Here is a 19,046-nt window from a genome sequence, read left to right on the forward strand (position 1 = left end):
TCAATGCTGTACTTTCTAAAACTCATATTAATTGAAGGCATGGTAAGGTCTTAAAACACAGAGAGGGCAATATTTGAAACCACTGACAGAGTTAAATTTCTTCCACCTTTTCTGAAGAATTGCAAACTGCGCTCTTAAGCATCAAATGGTCAAAAGCAACCTGTCAGAAATATATTTGTACAAGACAGCAGTATTGCCAAAACCTCATTTAAGTTGCCACAGCCTACAGAAGCATTCCTCTTAAGGACTTTTCCAACTGCAGCTAAGAAAAATACTCTTTAAAAAAGCATGGGCTAAACTGGTCTTTGCCTCCATCCAAAGAAATCAAGGGATGTAATGCTTAGACTTTATCCCACCACACACAACTGTAAATATGACACCATTGATCCCCTTCCTTCATGCAAAAAATTTAGACAAAAATAATCAAGCAGACCACCAGCAGGAACTTTAGTCCCAAGAAACATCATCTTACTACATCTTTTATCAGAGAGAGTTATGAGTACTTGTTCATCTTTATTCATTTTTGTTCGCTTCTAACACCAAAGCAATGAACAAGGAAGACATATGAAATTGCCTGTTGTCATTGCCTGTTGTTTTTCTGTCTCCATTTCAAAATAACTGAAGCATTAATGGGCTTGTCTGTACAACATCCACAGGTAGGCTCACAAAAGAGCAATAGTCTACTTGCAAACAGAAATTATTATAAAACTCACCATTAATAAACCATATGAACTTCAATGAAGCATTTATACTATTTTACTTTCAACCAATTTTACATTCCTGTGTTTCCAGTGCTGGTATAACTTCAGCATGAAAAATACAGCCTGCATGCTGATCCAAGTGCAGTATTTCTCAGGTTGCTGCCTTTTGTCCGTGGTGCAGTTAGGTGACTGCTCAGGGGGCTTGGGCTTGAACAAAGCCAGCAGCACAAAGCCCTGACTGCTCTTGCCGCTTTCCCACAGCCCCCTGTGCCAGGGGTGGCAAAGGCCTTTCAGGGGGTGTCCTGGGACTCCCACTGCCATTTGACATGCAAATGGCATCAAAGGTCTTTCAGTCCCACCTCAAGGAGGGAAGATAAAGGCAGCAGTTCCCAGAGGAGCTTTGCTCCCAGAGTAGCAACCCTGCATCTCTTCAGGGTGCTGGCACTGCTGCGAACAAAGAAATCATCCTTGAGGTTATGTGAAGGACTTAAGAAAGCAATTGAGAGAAAGGTACTTCAGGCTACAATTCTTCTCCTCAAGAGTAACAGAGTATCTTAAAAACTTCACTTTTATCTTATATCAAATACACATTCAATAATTCCAGTATTTCCCTTTTATTTAGAGACCTGAGACAAATAGTAAAATTCACATCTGAATTACAGGCTCCAATTGCTTCTTGCATAAGTCCTCCTCCACGTGCTAGTATTTTCCAGCCAGTTTCAGTGGAAATCAAGCTCTGTAAAGCTATGCAACTTCACAGACCCCTAAAGTCATCCCATAGGTAGCTTACAAGGTTTTTAGAGTTTCTATTCTTATCTTCAACACAAAAAATTATTATATCACTTTTATTATAAACACACCCAAAATCAAAACACATTTTTCCCCTCCAGTTTAATGTGATCATCCAAATCCAACTCTTTTAAACTGGAGGCTGACAATTTAACCATTTTATAAAGTTGAGTAAAATTAAATAAAAGTTGAGTAATTTTCAGACACCCTCAAAATACAGAAACGTGTTCCCACGACTTTAACCAGAAGAGCACCAGCTGATCCTTGTTTGTAAATTAAAGCTCTTCTGATTAGGTTGCTAAATAATGTTAGATAATTATTAAATATTACGATTACTGCTACTTTCAGAAATACAGGAATATGTAGGAAAGAATCTAAGTTAACTAAACCCTGAAAGTTGGAAAAACTTGTGGAAAATATGAGTATGAAAGAGAAAAATGGTGGGAGCAGAAATAGCATGCATGAACAGATCCTACCATAGTATCTAATAGAAAAAGGGCTTTCAACTATTCTCATTTTCCATACTTTAAAGTAAATATGTTTTTTTTTAAAAAGTGCCTTATTTTTAAATTCATTTATTACTTTCATATCCTCTTTATTGTTTTTCAACCACTGAACAGAACATAACATGCTACTAAGTAACATTAATGTCAAAATCAGATGGCAGTATGTGACCAATTTCTTGGGATCAAACACTAAAGAGCTTTCAAATAACACATTTTTTCCTTGCTTCCTGCACATCTTGAGAGAAAAACTGCTATCTTCATCTCAGTGGTACTGGTAAGAATAAAGATACGTAGATGGCTAAGGAGAATTTGAACACATTAGAGACATATACAGAACTATATATGAAGTGACTGATAAGACCTCACCACAGAATTGATCCAATGGCCTCCAATCTTCTCATAAGAAATACATTAGTCAAACAAATAAATCTGATATTTTTACTTTACAAAACTCATGAAAAGGGCTAACAAGTAGCTTGCCTAGATTCTCCCTTACCAGCTAATCTTGCCTCCTTACAAACCGCACCCCATGTCTGCATTTCTAAATATTTATTGCAAAATCACAAAAGGATCTGTACTGATTTGGTGAACAGCTTGATATCTTCCCAAAAGTAATTTTCACAATCCAGATGATAGTTATGGATAGTAACTGAAGGCATTGTAAGAAGAATGCACAAAGGATTTCTATCTTAAATTCATAAGTTAGCCATGAACTTAGGTGGTTTGTTTTTCCCTCACCCTGAATTTTGGTATGGTTATGGACTGTATTTAAGTTTCCTCGGCCAAGACATTGAAGAGACCACTATGGAACTTGTATCATTTATTCAGCTTGAATGAAGAAAATGTAGGTTGGCTAAGGGTTTTCTGTTTATCTTTGTTTTGCATCACATTTCAGCTTCCATCTTTCCAAAGGTTTCTAGATTGCTGGACTTGGTAATCATATTGGCACTGTCATGGCAATACTTAAAAATAGTATTTTAAGGCTTCAAGTAAACTTGTACATTTTACTTCAAGCAAAAATGAGAATTTCAAAGACCCTGACATTCTGCCTAGACATCACAGTTTGTGTATATTCCTGAAAGGAATACTCAATGTGAATCTGAATTCACTCTATATTTTTAGTCACCCAAAATCCCAAACACAATCCAGAAAAAAAAACAAACATCAAGTCACGCACCCCATCCTGGTAAAATTGAAATGAAAATGTGCAAGAACAAAGCAGGTCCAGAATTTAGGGGTGTAGTCCTTTTAATTATGACACCTAACTCATTTCAATACAATTTAGTTGCACATCTACAGACAGTGCAAACCACACAACCTAAAAAATAAGACACTGAAGAGATGCGATAGTGGTATTTTTCAGAATAAAAGACACAATAGTTGTGAAATAGCTGGTACATGCTTTTCCCACATGACAGACTCCAACTCCACATTATACATACTCACTTGAAATTACAGGAGTGCTTAACTCAACAAAGCCCCAAACCTCTGTTTGTATTATTGCACTCTGCATAAAGAGAAATTCCACGGAGTCAAATACAAACCCTTCATTCTCTCAAGTTTGTCAAGACAAAGAGCCACAGCATAATGAAGAGTTGAATGGGTAGTGCAGTAAGCATTCTCATGCACAAACGGGAAATATTTAATAAACACACACAAATTACTAGCAAAAGAAGGAAGAAAACTGAGAAGTATGAAGACTGCCTTCTTATTTATGAAGAAGTATGCTACACACCATTCAGGTTTAGGCATTTGTCAATACTACAATACAACAATTCTCCCTTGCAAGGTGCAAAGTGATTGCAGTTTGGTAGCATATCAACTCCACGGAGACCCTCGTCCAAGGAACAGCGATTACAGTACAAGAGTGCACTGAGCACAACTGCTGAAGTCTGTTCACATGCTTAGGGTTATTTATATACACCAGCACCCTGGGGATTAGACTCACAACACAGACCACTTGCAATCTCTCTGGGTAATTATATAGTGAAATGACAACAACTAGCTCACTTGGAACACAGAAATTTTTGGGCATGTTCACTATAATTAACCAACATCCACTTCTGTCTTCTGACGTTAAACTGAAAAGTATCCTGCATCTTGCTCCAATTTTTTAATGCTTTAATAATGAACCTGATGTGAAAATAAAAAGATGTAAAATAAATTTAGTGTGCTATTTTGAGAGATTTTTGTGGCAACTATCATGTTAATACAGATAAATATACATAATTATATATACTCTATTGAACACATGATTTTTTTTTTAAAAAAAAAAAATGGGGTTGAAAATCTGCCTATAAAGGGTGAGTGATTATACACACCCAGGTTGCTATTACACAGCGCATTTCACATTCAGGAAACACCAGTTCTGAAATAACACTCCAGTTCATGTACTTGCATTTCCAGTCATGCTGCCTAACCAGCAAATACAGCCCACTGCCACAACAACTAGAAATAACAGCCTGCCGTGGAAAGGTGTAGGATCTCCCTTTGGCCCAGAGCCTGACAACAGCCGCAGCCAGAAATGTAAATGAGCAAGATTTCTCTGTTTCGCTGAGCCAATGGTACCACCTTGAAAACAGCGATAGAACATTTTCTGGCTGATAGTAAATCATTACCATACCCCCGGAAAGAAAGACATCAATGGCAGTACTTTGTTCAACAGCATTTATTTTTAATTTGTTGTACAAGTAACACTGCTAGATGTGACAGGCTAGATGGAAAACTACAGCAAAGCATTTCCATCAGTTGAATTTCTGGAACTTCTCTTGACAGCTAAGTTTGCCTTTGATAGCAGCTGGAGTTGTTTTGAAAGAAAAAATCTCCAGCTTGCTCCCACTAATCATTCGTTGCTTTGGCTTACAGTGCAGTTTTGGTGTATGCTAACATATTCCTTTTTTTGGAGATAAATTAAACCAGAAGTCATGATCCAAACACACAACAAATATGTTCTAACTCCTAAAGACAAAGTGGAAGTCCATATCAATGGCTAGTCTTTTATACAGCTGGGAGTGACACATACACTAGGGTGAGTCCGGAGGCCAACTAAATGCAATTTGAAGACTCTGAGTTGCATATATGGTATAGAATTAGAGGCCTACAACACCAATCATATCAGTGTCCACATTTGATCATACCTCACCAAATTACTCATTGATTTGCATATAACTAGAATCTTGACTCTAGAGATCCATTTATGATCAAGTAGGAGTCAGGACTTAAAAAATCCAGCTTTTTAAAATTACATCTTAAGGCATGTCACATACATACTGTAAATAAAATCTCCTGCTTAGATACTCTCCAGAATTATTGACAGATCTCAAAATACAGTAGGCCAAACTGCCTCAAAGTTTACAAAATCATGAACTTACATTTTAAATAAATCTAACAAAAAACTAGTACCATCTGAATCAAAGAAAGAATCTATGCTCATACCAGTTACATGACAAATCAAAACTAATTCTACTGCAGTATGCAGAAAAAGAAATCCACTGTCCAAACTCTGCTATCATTTTATGAATATGACAGTTTCCTACATAGTAAAATTAGCAACTGATGAAACAGTCATTACAAACAATGATCAGGGATAGTATTAGTGTTTAAATATAAGTGTTTCAACAATGTGTACAACCTCAATAATCTCTAAACAACAGAGGATTATGAAGTTGCACTACAGAAAGCCTACAGATGCCTTTTTTTGCCCAAACTTCTCTGGGACTCGGAAGTAAAGCAGCATGGACAATGCGTTTCCCCATACCACAGAATGCTATGCCTGTTCCCATTTTCAGCAGTGCAACCAGAGAAGACCGTCAGAGAAAACATACCTCAGCAAGGCCAATTTTGTACTATATACTACTGAGAGCTGTAATGCCAATGCCACCCCTCTGGAAAACTCGAGCATTCAGTAATAGCTTAAAATTTAAGTCACATCTTATTACTTCCTTACCAACATAAAGACAAAAATCAAAATATGTATTTTGGAATAAGCAATGTAATTAAGTGCAATGCTGACACTACAGGAAATAAATATTCTCAACACTTCAATACAGAATTAACAACTGAAGGACATAGCTCAACATACTGACTTAAAGACAACTACATGAAAAAAAACTCCTGTTGTTGAGGGCCACCCATATACCCCTGCTGTGCTCAGCCAGAAGATACTGGTAGACAAGTGCTTGTCAGCCCACCAGGAGTGGGACCTTACCCTGTCACTGCCCCACTGTGCATCAGAAAACAAGAATCATCTCTGCTTCTTCCTTGAAAAAAGTCTTTCAGACCTTCTGACCTCACTTCACCCCCACAGACAGATTTCAGCCTGCACACATCCTGCACATGATCTGAGCCACAGGACAGAGGGAGATTTAGGGATGCAGGCTGTCCCCACAACTCCCAATAGCCAATACACAGTCTCAGCCAGTCTTCATCCATCACTGGCAACACCTGAAGGTCTCTTTGCCCCAAAGGATGACGTGACATTCAAAACTGAAATTTGGGCAGAGCTCTGCTCCTGAAAATGAAGCACTGGGACACCACAGGGCTGATTTCAGCTCAGGAAGGCAAGGACAGACGTTGATGCTGGGCTTTAAATCTTCTATCTTTACTCAATTCTTTTAGATACAACTGCTAAGTACAAGCTCTCTTATCAGATATTACAAATCTTTTTGAGCTTTGAGAACAGTCTGGTGGGTTTCAGGGACTGTTAACACCAAGAAAGAAAACAATTTCCTTTTGTATTCCCTGACCACCTGTACAATCTGTTAACCCTCATGGCAGCTGTTCTATGTATAGGCTTGTGAGTGGTCACAAAGAACAAGCTTATCAGAAAAGATACAAAACAACATCACTGCTGCATCCAACTTTACTGTACTTGAACTTCTCTCCATCTTAACCTGGTTCTATTTACACAAAGATCTGATTTCCTTTGACAGACACATCAGCCCACTGGAACCCATCTAATTGCTTCAGCAAGGAACAAAATCTGATTACCTACATTTGCTATCCAAACCCTTCCCTGAGAAAGTAAAAGGATTTCAAAGGAAAAAAAAACCTATTAATTTAAATATTTATTTCTGCTCACTCTAATCCAGGATGTATTTCACTAATCTGAAAAGCTAGTAAGGGAAGAAGCAATTTAGCTGTAACAGGACTCTGTTGAACTTCAGTAATGTAATTAGCAGATAATTAGGGTGCCTGATGTGTGGATCAACAAAAAGAAGTATTTCCACAAAACTTGAGATAACTTTTACCTGTTGAATATTTACAGAACTGTTGTATTGCTGTGGCACACCAGAATATAGCCACTGCAAATTCAAAAACTCTTTGATTTTGAATGAGCAACAAGCTCTTTGGTCTCTATAAAAAACAGACAAACTCTTTCAGAAAATGAAGATAAATCTTCACCTGGCATAAGAGTCTAGCGATCTATCATAAACTTTGTGAAAGTTATGAAACAAAATAATCAACTGATTTATAAAATATGATGTACAAGATAATCAGAGTTGATAAGTAGCAACACAAATTTTAGAACATAAAAGTTACTTATTCCTTAGTTTTAGCTATCAGATTATCTTAAAGTAAAAAAATTTAGGTTTTTTAAATTTATACACATTAAGCTTTTAAAAATAAACAACCTAAACAAACAGAGCAGTAAAATCAGACAGTAATGTTGCTGCCTTTCTCTTTCTTTTAGAATCTCTCAAGAAGCTGAATGTGCTCATCTCAAGAGAAAAACCTCAAGTGTCCCTTGCTTTTAGAGAATGACAAACAAAAGGAGGCAAGGACCCATTCTCCTTCAAATACTGAGATTTAATTGACGTCCCCACTTCTTTCATTGCTGTCCCCTTCTGCCAACAGGTGTACAGTACTCTTCACAATGCTGAACATGGATGTACACATTACTGTGTATGAACACAAACCTACAGGTCTCCCTTTTTAACAGGTGATCTCTTTTAAAGTATCACAATCCTTCCTGGAGGTGGATAAACAAAAACACTACCTGAATGACTTTGTATTTTCTATCTGATCCCCAAAACATGATCTACCACCATTGTATCCTACAGCCGAAGGAAGTGAATTTATAATACCGTAATCTAAGTGTGTTTAGCATAGCAGCTTCACTATGCAGCTGACACTGCAATGTGAAGTTGAGTAAGAGGCTTTTATAAATAGAGCTTGGGGATCCTCTGTCCTGTGGAGCTTAATTTTTTTATTTGTTTTTCTTTCACATGTCAAGACAGAAATAACATGGGCAGGGAAACACGGCTGCTTGGAGATAAGAGCAGAAACTTGCATGCCAGGTACTTGTGCTGTTGAGGTGGTCCAAGAGGACACTGAGTAGTGTGGTGTAACACACTCTGCCTCTGGGACAGGGACTCTAAGGAGTAGAGCAAGTGGCAGCTCAGCACACAGCAGTACACACACTGCCTGCCACACACAAAAGCAGTGTCCTACAGGTTACCACTCTGGTCACGGAATGTTTCAAAGCTCCAGTCCAGCTCTTTAAAAAGCTTTACTCACCCCAGCCCCTGGAGGATGACTGCTCTACCAGAGCATTTTCCATAGAAATGCAGCCCATGGCAGAAGCAAGGAGCAAGCCTAAAGGGGACTGCAAAACACAGAATTGGCAGGAGAGCCTTAATAGTGAAAATCAAGCTTTGGAGAAGTAAACAGTCCTTGCAATGTCTAACCATCAGTTTACAATGCACTATCTGGCATTTCTCTCAGCCTCTTATTGAAGACTTCCACAGAAACCGGTTCTTTAAAAGGCTCTAAAAGGCATTCAATTAAAATAGAATACACATGGCTGTGTACACCTCCTGACCGGGGTAATCATGAAAAGATACAATGAGATACAATGACTCAGTGATTTGCTAATATCTGAATATGTAAAGTCCTCATGTGACAAAAAAATTTAAAGCAATACAACTAGATAAAATTTAGACTGCAAAATCCTTAGCTATATTATCCATTTACATTTAATTCTAGGATCACATACACAATTTCAGTAATTTTTATTTCAAGTAATAATAAAGCATCTCACCTTCCAAATGTTGTTATAGCCATGTCTAGAAAAGCTCATGAAGAAACACACAAATTATAGTTTAAATATAGTGTATCTCCACTCCTGGCTCATTTGCTATACCAAAGACAACATATTTATTTATTCATTCATTTATTTTGACTGAACTGTAGAGTATTTTGACTGCCAATTTTTTTGTGTTTCAATACAAAGAAGAAACAGATTTCTGCACTCCTGCAGATTGTGAATCTAACAGGCAGGAAGTGATGTGGGATGGAGAAGGTAAAGAAAATAAACTAGGCTAACCTGAATTGAACCTCTGGGGTAACACAACCTATGCAATGGCCACTTAGACCTGCAAACAGAACAAGAAAGTTCACAATCCAGTGCTTGGCAATTCAGGGACTTATGTTTTGATGTGACACTTTTCCTGCAATAAATTGCCTGCTGGAGGTACTGGCAGTCATACATGATTTACCTCCACAAGAAGTCCTTGGCAATAACCTCCTTTTGGAAAGATATTCAGTTGGATATGGTCTTACACATCGACTCAGAAAAACCTCAAAAGCGTATGCTCATGCTAAAGCTTTTCTTGCACAGTCTTCATATTCAGTGGGATAATTTACCATTTTTGGTAACTACCATCCTAAAAATAAAGGACAGGAGGGGAAGGGCAAAACAGTGCACTGTGCCATCCATCTTTTCAGTTACAGAAATGTAAGAAAGCTAAAATTATACTTGCTAAGTTTTTATTTAATGACAATTTTCTCCCTTGCCCTACATGGTGATGGAAGAAGCAGCTGTTTTATCAGTAATCCTTAGCATCCTCTGAGTGACACTTCTGTCACAGAACATCATCATCAGGTTAGCTACAAGTCAGTCTGGTAAGCTTTGCCTCTTGTTAGTATCACCTAATGTTTGTTTTTGTAAGACCCTACTTTTCACTGTTTATTTTTTTTTAGCCAAACTTTAGCCATCTGGTCTGCCTCCCTGGAGGCAAAGAGGCAGTCAGGGAAAGATAAAGGGAAAAATGGTTCAGCCATGGAAGAAAGAAACTTTACTTTGTTCCTTTTCTCCTCTAGCAGCAGCCAGAAAAGTTAGCTATCAAAATAAAAAAAAAAAACTTGGTGGTTTCTAACACATGTTCCCTGAAGCACCTGAAGTTAAATCTGAGTTTGTCAATGTCAACATACTTTTAATGCCACCAAATAACTGAGAAAACCACTGGCAAAATCTGAGTCCCCATAGACAACCTTAAGCTTCCCACACCATCCGTTAGGGCCGTTCCAGATGTGCCAAGAAGTCCATGACACAGATTCACCTAAGTCTCCCCAGAAACCCTGCACTCAGCCCTGGATGCAGCACTGCAGAATTTGACAAGAGCCTTTTTGCAAGCTGAACACAACTCTTAAGACTTCTTTGCCATGCTTAATTAAGGAACATATCATATCAAAGAAATGAACTGTCCACCATCAATTCTAGGCTGTGATTATAGCTGTCAGTACTTCACTCTGCCCTTTAATTGCTTGTAGGATGGTGAGAAGTGTGCCATGACATGGTATTTCTTGCACGGGTCCTTCTCACCCAACATTTAATGCACACAGTTGTCTGACATAGCAGGAGCTAAACTCCATAAGCAATTATCCACATTCAGCCTTTTCTTCTTCTACAGTATGCATGGCCAAGAAAAGATACACAGATAAAAAGATCTGAAATATAACACAATAAAAGCTTTGAAGTCTACTGTAATTCCACAGTTCCTAACTTTTAAAAGTTTAACTCTTAACCTTAACTGTTGTAAGTATTTTCTGGATGGGCAATTAGGCATTTAAACTACATGTACGTTTCTACAGTTCTGTAGTCAAAAAATCAATGCTTTGAAGCAGATATTATCCTTTTCAAGTATTTGGAAAGTACCTTGCATGTAAGAATATAAAAAAAATAATAGAAATAATGCTTTGTTTCCACTTTTATACTCCTCCCTTTTGGTGTTGCAGCCAAAGACCTCCAGGAAGGCTGCTGTTGATTCTAGCCCTAGTCATGTACATAGTGTCATGCAGTACATTTGTCTCCTGCCCTAATTACCTTACTCTGTTTCAATCTCTTTCCCATGCAGCTGTCTGTCTGTTGCAGCAGTATTTTACCTCTGCTCAACTGACCTGTCCTCTAGGAGTGCACCAGTATTGAATTAACTCAGCTTAATTTCAACCCAGGTATCTGCTCACAGCAGCACTGAAAGCTTTCCCAGTAATGTTATCATTTTTTTTTCCTAAAGCAATGAGGAAATTCAGGTGTTCCATTTGGATATGAAGGTGACTAAGACCACTGTAACATACATAAACACCACTTAGACATTCCTCATCCTCAGAAGCTGGCATTCCCTCAGGAAGGGAGGGAAGGGCAAGTTGGTCGGGTTTTATCCCCTTGAGTTAGCTTAGTAGCCTCAACAGTATTTCTATATTCTCAAATTTCCTTTTTGGTGCCAAACAACCTACTGTAATCCCAGGGAAAGTCTTCAATTTAAATGCCTTCACAGCTGCTCCTTTGGAAATCTGCAGGGTATGCAACACAGCAGCATTCAGCACCAATCCTTGTCATAATTTGTTCAAGATAAATTGTTTGGATTAAGAAATTCAAGTCTCATGGACAAACCTGTAGTCCCTTCCTTCCCACCACTCTAGGTATTTGTCCAGTGCTTCTAAGTTGTCAATATCCATTGACACTTGCCACATACAACACTCTGTTGATTAAAATCAATGCAATGAAAATATACTGAGCATAAAACTAATTCTACAGAACCCCTAAAGGAGAACTGCTGCTGAACAGAAATGTTCAATCTGAAATTTGAGCATGAGACCTTAATTAATCTTTGACTGCTGATCTCTACCCAAACTGTGTTTATCTTAATTTTATTCCACTCTCAGATTCCACCTTGGAAGCTCCTTGGTGCTTTGAACCCAAAATCTACAGAGCAACAACTTATGCATCAGCATAAGTATTTCACATCTATACATGACAGAAATGACATATAGGCTGTACCAGCTTCTCAGCTGACTTACAAAAGAATTAGTTTGCACAGGCCGAAGATCTGATTCAGCACACTCAGCTGTTCCCAAACTTTGGATGCCAAGTCAGATCAGCAGTAATTAAATTTTCGGCTGTAGGCCCAGCAGAAATTCAATTTTATCCCAGATTTACAGGGTGAACTTAGAAATTTGTGGATGTAACTGACAGCAAAAGGAGTGGTTGTTGCAATATCCATGTATATTAAGTAGGAATTTTAGAGGTGAGATTATGAAATACAGGATAGCAGAGGACTCCTCTCAGAGGATGCCCTTGCCAGTCTTAAATCCTTTCATACAGACTAGCAGAAAATAAATACTTCCCCCTAAAGTGATTTTTACTAGATGTGATATAGTAAACCAACTTTAATACAGAACAGCGCAGAATAGCACTGATTTCCCAGAGCACATTCTTTAAAGCACACAGTTTTGAAAGCATGCACAAATTTTCAAATTAACATCCATAAACACCCATGTGCATAACAACTAAACCTGCACAGGATTCTTCTTTTCCTTGTGGAAAGCAATGCTTATACCTCATGAGTCACTTTATATTTCAGGTATATGTAGTAGATTTGCAGAGACATTTTTTGAATTTCCATGGTAAACTGATCTCCTCTGTACACAGGGTGTATCAGCTGCCCTCCCTCTCAGCAGTAATCGCCCTCAGAACCCTCATACTTTGCCACTGTGGGTCAGATTTACACGTGCAAACAGACTGTGAAGCTTTAGTATTTTCAACCCATATCAAAGGGGAATTCACAATGACTGAGCAACCAAATAATAGAATTCATCAGCACATTTCCTGCTGGTGAACAAGTACCAGTGACTGAAGTGCACAAGGCATGACATTAGTGGCTGGGACAACACACCAACCCTTCTTAATTATTAGAAGTCATTAATAGGCTCAACAAATTGCAACAGATGTTTGCAGAAAATTCTTGCATTCAAGTCTTATGAAAGTACCATCATGAAGGATAAGAGAAAAACACCCATACAAGCACTGTATCTTTGGCAGTTCAACAAGTAGAAGGGAAACTGCAGTGACAGAGAAGTGGTGTTATTTCTGATAAGGTAATGAGCTCATAAAGCAAAAACCTGTTTTCTGTCAAATTATAGTCATTATTCTTACTTAATAACATTCATTGAAATTTACTGGTGATATTCAAGTAATTTTACTCAAGTGATCTCAAATTTCAGCCAAACACAGCAAACCTTTTTCTTGAGTCTGTTATAGATTCATGAAAAATCAGTGATGAGCAAGCAATAAGAGGTATTAGTTACATTTTGATTAGAATGAAGAACAGATGTGTGGTGATTAATCACATTCAAGTTGAGACAAGCCCATCCTGGAACAATGAACACAAGGGTTAGTTCTGGCTCCTTCAATACACCCTAACATGCATCAGGGTACACCGTCATTTTCACATCAGAAGAGATGTATTAGGGCAAGCTCAGATCTTCATTAACTCCTCAAAGTCCAGAGCTAAAATCATATCCAAGTTATACTTACAAAACTTTAATACAGGGTCTAATGAACTGATCTGATGAATAGGCCCTGTGCTGATCACCACAATCAAAGAATGAGAATAAAAATGTTACAGGGAATGGGAGAAACATTTGAGCAGAATGAACAAAAGAGGTAAGTGTTTCAGCTGTGAAGAAATGACAAAGGAACACCCAATACTTACTGGGTAATAGAAGAGAGATTAAATTCAAAGCAGAGCAGTATTACATATTTGGTGCGGGGGTTTTTTTTTGTTGTTGTTGTTGTTTTTGTTTCGTTTTGGGTTGTTTCATTGGGGATTTTGTGGGTATTTTGGTGGGGTTTTAAAATCCTACAAACCCTCCATATATTGATGGTCTTGAATTGAATTTTGCTGAATTGAATTGAAGCTGCTCAGATGATACAGTTCTGTAGCAACTGCTACTTTTTAGCTGCTCCAGAGCAAAATGATCCTTGAATTATTTAAAAAAGAACACAAAGAAGAAAGAATCATTAAAGTACTGTTTAAAAAAATTTTGTACCCACATTTTCAATAGCAATTATAAGTGAGACCCTGAGTCTTGAACATTATACATAATGCTCTAGCTCTTTCAGTTTTGCCATTAGTCAACTTTGTCACAGCAGGTGACTGTTGAAGTATTTTAAGGAAGCATAACACAGCGAAGACAGTCCAGTTTGCACTGGAGCCTATTGCACTGACACCCAGGCCATTCCTAAAGACTTTACAGGCATTTCCCATCTATTCCAGGGATTTCCACTCCTTAAAGAGATGATCTGGTGAGACTGTGGGAGAGTAGCTGAGAGAGATGGCTACTGAGCTTTCAGCAGAAGGCTGAAGATGAACAGGAAACTCCTTTTCCAATACAGCTACAGGGAACAAAATTAAAGTTTCACATAAAAAATAATGAAAAAACCAAAACAAACAAACAAACAACCTAAAACAAACAAAAAACAAGAGAAAACAAAAAACCCAAAAAACCCCCCCCCACACACAAAAAAAAACCCCAAGGCAAACCAAATTAAAAAACAAACAAACCAACAAACACAACAAACCACAACCAATCAACTAAGCCAGAAAACCCCAATAAAACCAGCATGTCTCCCTCACTCAGATGCAGTTCAATCGTTTGAACTCATGGTTGTGATATTTTCTTAACTCTAAAAGTTTGAAGGGTGTCTCAACTATAGCTGGGCAGGTTTCCAGAAGAAAAATCTACAGAGGATGACAAACTGCAAAGACACCATCTTGAAGACACCACCTTTGAGTCCCTGGAGCACAAAATATCCAGAGGATGGAGAACACTATGGTGAAACACTGTCACTCTTCTTCATATTCTTCACTTCAACAATTCAAACTATCTGCTGCAAAGAGACGCAGAAGGACTGGGGGACTGGCCTAGACGAACCTTTGATCTTTGAGTCCAGCAAAGACCATTTTCTTACGCAGCCCATTTGTGAATCACTTCATGCTTGCCCACTCTTTTTAAGTGAGAAGATGAAAATCAGTCAGAAGTTATCCACTGGGAATCACCTAATTAATGTATGCAAAATAATTTTTTATTGTTTACAAAATAAAAAAAAAATCACCTTCATAGTTTCTTTTGATCATTCAGTATAACATCAGTCAGTTGTGCACTTACTTGCGCTGCACCTGTACACTGTATGTGCTTGCAAGCCTATTTTATTTCGGCAAAGCACAACAGCAAGACCATGTGTTCACAACTTTCCTACAAATAACTGCTTCCTGAGGATGCTGGAGTTATTTACCACTACATTACTACCTTCTTAGTTTTCCAAATACGCAAACCCATGTTGAAAGGGGTGGACACAGTACTACTCCTTCTTGGTTCCTAGGGACCACAAAGTGGTTCCTCTTTAGAAAACAGAATAGGCTTTTATGCTTTTACCTCACTTTCGAGCAAGGAAAGCTCCCACAGATCCTGCCTGTCAGCTGTTTTCTACCTGCACAGTTGTTCCCAGACAAGAGACAGTAAATTTTTCCTACTGCACATGTGACTCAGCTGCAAAAAGGGAACAGTATTCAGGTTTCAGGAGATGTTCAGAGAGAAAGTATATTTAAAGAAAGGCAGCACCTAACATCAACACCAACCAAAAAAAAAAAAAAAAAACAAAAAAAAAAACCAAAACTAGGCTGGAATTTTCCAGCGCTGAAAGCAGAGAACCAAGTGTCTCTAACCAGCATTTGTTTTGCAGCTGTCCAGAGATGTTCATTCATTTTCTGTGAACATAACCAGCACAGTATGGCCTTCCTACTCATGCAGTTCAGAGCACTTAAAGTACCAGGCAGCTACAAAAATTAAGAGAACATGGAACAAAATAAAGCTAAGATTGAGAAAACTGCTATTCTCTAGCACATCTTTAATGAAAGTCTTATGAATCAAAATGGAAAAGAAATATCCATTCTCAAGGAAACCCATTTGTCCAAGAAATTTAATCTCCTTATATTAGACCAGGACTGTTAAAGAAGTGAGCCTGAGAAACATAATCCTAATTACCTCATAAGGGAAAAACTAATCCAGTCACTTGGGGCACATGTGAGAAATCCACAGAACACGAACATCACCTTGTTCCCCAGCATGTGTTTTGTTCAGTTTGATTAAAACCTCTGAAAGCTACAAGCAAGCTGCCTGCTTTGTCAGGCATGAGGCAGTGCTTCTGGAGCCTCAGGTTCAGGGGAAGATGCCAAGTTCTTATTTGCACACACACTTCCTGCTGCCCCATGAAGACCACGGGATTACTGAAAAAGCACTAGACCAACAGAAAGAGATGGACCTGACTGCTCAGGCAACCGCTTTAGACAGACAAAGGAAGGGGTGAATGCTGAAGGTGGGGATCCACCCCAATTTACACTGGCCAAGAAACTTCCTTGTAACATTATAACACTCAACTTCCAATTCGGATATGATGCTCAAAATGACAAACACAAACATCTGCAAGCAAATGCTCCATCCATAACAGCTACTTTTATTCTGAAATGAGAAGTTGATGAAAGTAAATATAAGAGTTTCCCTGCATAATTCTGATGTTACTTAACCCCAGAGTATTCATGAAAAGAAATGGTGGGCAGATAGGAATTTGGGTTCTTCGCCCAAACTCTGCTACTGTTTTTCTTCCTGAAGAAAACAAGCTAACCCTGATAAGAAGTAATGGGGTAGTAATACATTTCATGCACTACCAATGAGGTAAGAAAAAAAGAAAAATTAAAAGCAACGTTGCCTTGCAAATGCAAGCACATAAACAGCAGCTGTACAGACAGACCTGAAGAGGTCACCGGGACATAGCTGGCTGTCATATCAAGAAGGCAAAATTGACAGGTGTAAGTCACAGTTTCACTATCTACTAATAAGACAGGGTAAAAGGGATGAATGCTGACTTGTGCCACAGCCACCTCTGATAAGGTATCTTATTTAGATGCCCAGGACATTCAGCTGCCCTGAAAACAGATCCCTTGTTTTTTCAGTGGGGAGAAGGCTGGTACAGATACAGCCCCCAAAGTGAATCTTTCCTTCTTTTCCTTATTATTCTTTGGAAACACAGGAAAGATCTTTCCAGGTGGGTGCTGAATGCTGAAGGAGAGCTGAGTCGCCCCTCAAAGGCAAGACAGGCAGCAGGCCATGTGTGCAGCTCCGGGGCAGCCTGACCACCTGACACTGACCCACCTGTCAGCAGGAGGCACAGGCAGGCAGCAGCCACCTCCAGGAACTGCCAGCTGCAGGGCATCAGGCTCAGAAGGGAGCAGGCAATGCCAGAGAGTAACTCTTTGGCACCAATAGGATAGACACAAAATGAAAATAAATCCCCTTTTTAAGAGTTTGCAGCTTGGCATATAACATGGCAGGCTCTGAGGGCAGTCATGTCAAAAAAGACCAGAGTAAAACTCAACTTTCCTCTTCTCCTGGGAAGGCATGTACTTGCACATCTGATCACTGAGAAACTGGCTGGTACAAGTTAACCAAAAGCATCATCACTTGAGTGCAGGACTGGTTTTTCATAAGGATAAAGTGAACCAACTCTCACACCAAACCACCTTTTGGGGCAAGGGTTTGCCCAGAAAGTCTTGTGCTCCAATGTTGATAATTTATATCTAAGTCTTAGCAAAGCTTTCAGTACGTGTGCAGAGCAGAGTCCATCTTCATTTGAGTCCATATGATGGGCCTTAGAGCCAATGAAAGTAGCTCACAGCCTGAATTCCTGAATCTTACTCACTCTTAACAAACTTCTTTCCAGCAGAACTTCAGAGGAGTTATTCCGGCAAGTAAATTTACATACACAAATTATGTATTAGATCCTGACGGGAACTAGTTAGAAGAAATCAGTTCAACTATACTCACACAATTTGGCGAGGAACCAAACTTCAATAAAAGGCTGCTGTCATTAGAGAATGACTATCAGGACTCTGAAGACAGAAACCAGAAATGGGCAACAGACTGTATGCATACCTCTCAACCAGGAAATTCCTCTCCCAAATCTGTTCCCTGTATGGTCAGTGGAGCAAGAGCAATTCAGGGCAGGACCATGACTGAGATGCTCGGATGTGCCCTCTGGGCTGGCTCTGCCCCCATGGCCAGAGGAGGCCCAGTGGCTGATGTAGCAGCTGAGTAGTGTTCTTGGCATCACTGGGAGGCTGACAACAAGAAAAACCCTGGCAGTGGTACAGCAGTAAACCTTCACCTAGAAACAGGTTTTTCCTACATAGCTGAAAGCAATTTCAGCAATATGAGAAAGAATAACTCTGCCTGACTTGAAGCAACCTGGCAGCTGAAAAAAGGCTTGAAAGGGTCTTACTGCTTACCTGCCTCAAAGAAATGAGGGAAAAACTAAATCCATGCTGTTTCCTTTTGCACTTGGAGGGGTTTTTGCACTGGAGGGTTCTCTTGAGGCCTGGGTGACCTCTTTTTTCTGTAGGTTTTTATTTGTTTTTTTAAGAGTAAGACTAACGGTTCTCAGTCTTCACAAAACAGATACAATTGCAAAAATGCTTTTCCTGCATAGCACCTGCAGTTTTCCTGCTTAGCTTTTTGTTTTGTCTTTTCCTACTGAGAAATTTAGAAACTGGGAATTTAATTTCTGTGTTTAAATTGCTCCCACTTCCTGCCTTCCTGACAAGCAATCCCAGGGGCCAGCTGGAAACAGTATCCAGCACCGCAAGGTAATGGGTAGCTAGACAAACCGGTACTGCTAACTCACAGATGGTCCTTTAGGTCCTGCTAGTTGGTACCAAATTATATACATTTTAGTGGCTTTAAAACAAAAAGATTCAATCTCACAGCTGTTGGGTTAGAAAAACTCCTCCCAAAGTCCTAGTAAAGATCAGCAAATGACTGAATGTCAGTCTGAAACATGCACTGTACAGAAGGGAAGACCATACACAACAGCTGCAGTACACGATATAAAACAGGAAGACCATGGTGACAGCAATGTGCAGACCACTAACTTCAG

The 19,046-nt window shown here is 39.0% G+C and overlaps 1 protein-coding gene across 5 annotated transcripts in view; it reads right to left on the reverse strand.

Annotated features, from left to right (window-relative positions):
* Positions 1-19,046, reverse strand: part of FHOD3 (formin homology 2 domain containing 3) — a 374,111-nt gene that overhangs the window by 289,832 nt on the left and 65,233 nt on the right. The window lies entirely within an intron of this gene.

The sequence above is a fragment of the Chamaea fasciata genome, unplaced genomic scaffold (assembly GCF_029207755.1).
Source record: "Chamaea fasciata isolate MVZ Bird 193981 ecotype frontalis unplaced genomic scaffold, bChaFas1.0.hap1 SCAF_1, whole genome shotgun sequence".
Lineage (NCBI taxonomy): Eukaryota > Metazoa > Chordata > Aves > Passeriformes > Sylviidae > Chamaea > Chamaea fasciata.